The sequence below is a fragment of the Pararge aegeria genome, chromosome 3 (assembly GCF_905163445.1).
Source record: "Pararge aegeria chromosome 3, ilParAegt1.1, whole genome shotgun sequence".
Taxonomy (NCBI): Eukaryota; Metazoa; Arthropoda; class Insecta; order Lepidoptera; family Nymphalidae; genus Pararge; species Pararge aegeria.
The window spans coordinates 17,840,459-17,845,207 of NC_053182.1; the positions used below are offsets into that span (position 1 = coordinate 17,840,459).

The 4,749-nt window shown below is 36.6% G+C and overlaps 1 non-coding gene across 1 annotated transcript; it reads right to left on the minus strand.

Moving 5' to 3' along the window:
• Positions 1 to 201: 201 nt before the first annotated feature.
• On the minus strand, positions 202 to 295 carry Trnai-uau. Its single transcript has 2 exons — positions 258 to 295; positions 202 to 237 (listed from the first exon to the last, which is right to left on the minus strand). It is a non-coding gene; the product is annotated as a tRNA-Ile (tRNA).
• Between the last annotated feature and the right edge of the window lie 4,454 nt (positions 296 to 4,749).

Consider the following 4,749-nt stretch of genomic DNA (forward strand, 5'->3'; position numbering starts at 1 on the left):
CAACTACGTAGTTGCGCCACGCTTTTTGAATTCTTAGTAGCAATCTTTGATTTGAATTACATTATTTTTCCTCCTACGCGTTTTTTACCGACTGATTGTCTATTACCTTCCTTACCTTTACTTGAGTTTTTATTACTAAACAGCCCTACTTAAAAAAAATATACGTAAACCAATTATTGCTTTTATTTAATTAAAAAAATATGCTCCAGGTGAGGCTCGAACTCACAACCCCGGCATAGCTCACACAAACACTGTCTTATAAGTACCGTGCGCTAACCAATTGCGCCACTGGAGCGGTACGCGTCTGAAGCCAAATATCGCATTAAAAATTTATTAGGCTAATAGGGCGGTCATTGAATTAAAAACATACAGAATCCTCATTCAGCCATTATTGTTTGCAGTGCATTGTGTCCAAAAACAGTGAAAAAGCCCCGCGTACGTCTCATTTTATACCCGCGGAATGTTGCTAGCTCACAGACTTTTTTCTATTTTCACATTTAATGATGAACGCTTAGAATATTAAGAGGTAAAATAATTACTGTTATCTGCTAAATGGTATGAAGTGACTAACCGTTTGTTCGAGAAACCATTCTAAAGTGGAGTTTGAAAAAAAAAAAAAGAAAAAGTTTATTTTAACGTCAACATTACAATTTGTTTGTCACATACATTAGGTAGGTATTGTTATTAGACACAACATAATTAATCGCTAGCGAGCAATAAGCTGAAGTGTAGTTTTTGATGCTTCAATATCAGTCGTGTACACGGCTTCTGAATGTTCTTATTTCTGTGAGGGCGGTGTATTTTGTCGGAGCAGTTGTTCAGGAAAATGTTCCCATACAAATTGACATCGTCTAAACATTATTAACGTTTGTCTAAAAAAACGCTTATTATTTTTAATATATAGGTTTTTTTTCAAACGTTAATTGATGGACCAAGCAGATATCCTACCTGCAGTGGCGTGCATAGCCCTTGGACCCAGGGTATGCACAAGGTGTTCAGCACAAACATAAAGTAAAATTAAAATTTAGATTTTAGATAGGTATGTCGGTTTATAATCAAATTATTTTACGAAAGTTATATTTTTGATTGATTTAATACTATCGTCTATCTACTGCTAATTGAATAAAAGTACATACCCTGATTTACGTCACAACATTATGACACACCATTCGGCAGCATTTTCTAAGCACACTGATGATGATAATATTTTTCCAACATATCATGTTTTTAGCGTCTTTATGAAAATTATTAAGATCACAATATCCTTTATCATTCCACACTTTACGTATATTGGACAATAAAACAAGAGGAAAGCAAAATAATAGATTGGTATGTACAAAGCCGCTTAGCCAAGAAAAGTTTTCGTAATATTTATTATTAAACATAAGTACGTGTTACTTTATCACCTTTTTTTGGGATATTTGTAACATTGGTACACTCCTTCCTTTGCGAATGATTTCTAATTTTACTATATAGGGATAGAAATTAAAGTTTTCTCTAAGTACTTTTTCCAGGCACACTGAACCCAAACAAAGACCGCACGAATATGCTTTCATTATAAAATGAATGAATAAACTATAAATTAACCCTAACACATTAAACTATCACTACTCAAACTTTTACTAAAGGTTAAAGTTACTGAATTTATGCACTTGAACCGTTTATTTATCACCAACGCCATACAGCATTGTTCGAAGGTAAACAATAATGGCGATTGAATATGCTATAGATAATATTGCAATCGAAATTAGTCAAAATAGTCTTTAATTTTTTGTAAGTATGGGTACGAACGCTATTTTATTTTGATATGTAAACAATGAATAGAAACCATATTTATTGTTAACTCTCTCACTTTCCAATGATTCCTGGAAAACCTAAATTATTCATTTTTCAAAATTTAGACAGCGTTTGGTTTCATAGATTATTTTCAAAACGAAAGACTAACTCGATAATATTAGTTCCTTAATTTTCTTAAAAGACACTAAAAGGTATTTACATTTGTGAAAAATGTTTTTAATTCTAAAAAAAGAATAATGACCGTTAACAACAATAACAAACCAAGCAAATCATTTTATTCATAAAAAAATCAAACACGTAATTGATTATCCACTTCCGTAAGCAGTGCTTATAGACACCCATACATAGAGAATTTATGAATGAAACTGTTCTTGTGTGAACCGATGCTAATCTTGTAAGTACAAGCGCACGATTATAACATTACACGACACACACTACTAACTTGCACGCACACATCTAGCAGGACGATTCTTTTTTTGGGCGTGCTTATTTTATTTGATATTTCTATGCAACAGTAGAGGGCGTCATATGTCGAGTGATTCTTAATAATGGATTTACCCTGCAATCGATAACATGAGATTTAAATAATAATATAGGTATTTTTACGTGTTTTAAAAGGTAAATGTTTAGCGTTTACGGTTAAAAATTAAAATACGAAGTAGAAGATTTTATTTTGTACGCTATGCGCCTCGCGCGCGCTGGTTGCGCTGTCGCCTGTCTAGCGACAATTGACCTAGAAGTTTGGCCGCTCATTACTAGATGGCGCTTTCATATATTTTTTACTTAGTGTTTTTTTAATTACAAAACTTTAATGGTCCTATCTGAAGGCTCTTTAAGACATTGAGGGTAGGGTATGCACTGATTATTTGCATATATGCAATGCACGCCACTGCCTACCTGATGGTAAGTGAAGAAAATCGTGACAAAATAATGTTCTCAACGGCGTGTGAAGCCTACTAATCCCCACTTGGTAGCCAGCTTGGTAGACAGACTACGGCCTAAACCGTTCTCATTCTCAGAGGAGACCCGTGCCCTTTAGTGGGTCGATAATGGGTTGATAATGGTTTTGTTAATTTTGGTCAGCAATAAAGTATACTTTCCATCTCTTTCATTCATAACATGTGAGGTTAAAAGTAACCTCAATCAAGGGCAATTACGACTTACTTCTGTTAACCAGCTGTTAAGAGCAGCCAATCCATATGTTTACTTGTTCAAAGTCAAAGTCAAATATTTCTTTATTCAAATATTCCATCTATATGATGGCACTTTTGATGCGTACATTACATGTAAATTCAGTGATTAAAGTAAGGGAACCATGTATACCAATGAAACGGGGAAAATGTTCTGACGGCTACGGCCACGGCTATTTAAAAGCTATCTACAGGCGCGCCAACATGGTTTGATTAAAATTGATCGGATTAGAGTTTGTCGGCTAACTTGTTGACACAGTCATTTTTAAATGGTAAATATTGTGACGGGATTAATCTCACGGCACAAATCTGGAGTTGAATAAAGTTATGTATTTAATTATTGGTAGTGTTTACGAACTACGCGTTCAAGTGTCCATATCATGTAGAATTATCAGATATCTTATTTAATCATATCAACCGATAGACGTCCACTGCTGGACATAGGTCTTTTGTAGGGAGTTCCAAGTTCCACGGGTCTGAGCCGCTTGGATCCAGCGGCTACCTGCAACGCGCTTAATGTCGTCTGTCCACCTCGTTGGGGTCGACAACTAGGGGCTGTGGTTTTTTTCTCCTCCCCATTCAAGTTATGCCCGATAATGACCACGCTGGGTAGGCGGGTTGGTCCTCGCAGGGCTAGATTGATCGCCCCGGCGTCGATGCTGCCCGACACCGGTCTGTGCCATTTGTTCAGCCTAGCCAATTCGAAGTGGTTATACCGCCACTTGTCGGTCGCCAGATGTTTCTGAAAGATTCTGTTCACAAATATGGGTCGCAGGGAAAAAAAAAGACGTCTGCACTGTTCGACTGTCTGCCTTATAATGAATTAATTCAGAGAAACATTGTACAAGAAACGAACAGTAAACAAAGATAAAGCGAATGACACAAATGGTTGAGAGTGAGTGTTGGAATGATACATAGCCACAGACAACACGACTACCTATTGCACCCAAAGACTTGTATTTTTGGTATATTCCACAGATTCAACAAACGTAATCTTTACAAAGTCAATTACTGATTTCGTCTGTTAACCAGCTATTAAGGGCAAATTAGTTCCAGTAATTTGTGTCGCGTTCCTCAGTGATTGTTTACCCTATCGGTACGTCGCGCCATAGATTGCTTTAACCGCAGCTAAATCGATATGTTTACATGTTTAGTGATTAAAGTAGGGTTACCATGTATACCAATGAAAAAGGGAAAATTTCTAACCGCAATCGCGCCCGCATAGTTCAATTGATTAAGGTTGGTGGAGGTAAGTAGCTAATAAGTTGGCACATCTGTATAATATGAGACAGATTGAAACCAGAGACAATTATATCTTTTTTCTAAAACTTACTCAATCACGCGAAAACGGCTGAACGGATTTGAATGAAATTTAGCATGCATGTAGCCTTTGACATGGCAAAGAACATAGGCTACTTTTTTCCCGATTCATTAAGAAGTGACCGCGGGAAAACCGAATGGTTTTTTCGAGCTAAGCCGCGGGCAGACAGTTTTGTAATTTGGTAAGCATATCGCCCATGCTATGGAAAAGGACATGTACTTTCTATACGGATCCCTCAAATAGTTCCCGTTGAAGGATTAAAGTTGTTAACGAGCGAAGCTTCAGACCCAATTTTGAAGTCAGCCGACGAAGTCGCGGGCAGAAGCTAGTATATAATAATACTTAATTAATCAGCTGATAAGATTAAAAAAGATGCCCCAAATTATTTTTGTTCGGTGCTTTGTGCCGCGTTGATCGCTGAGATTATTTACCCTATTGGTT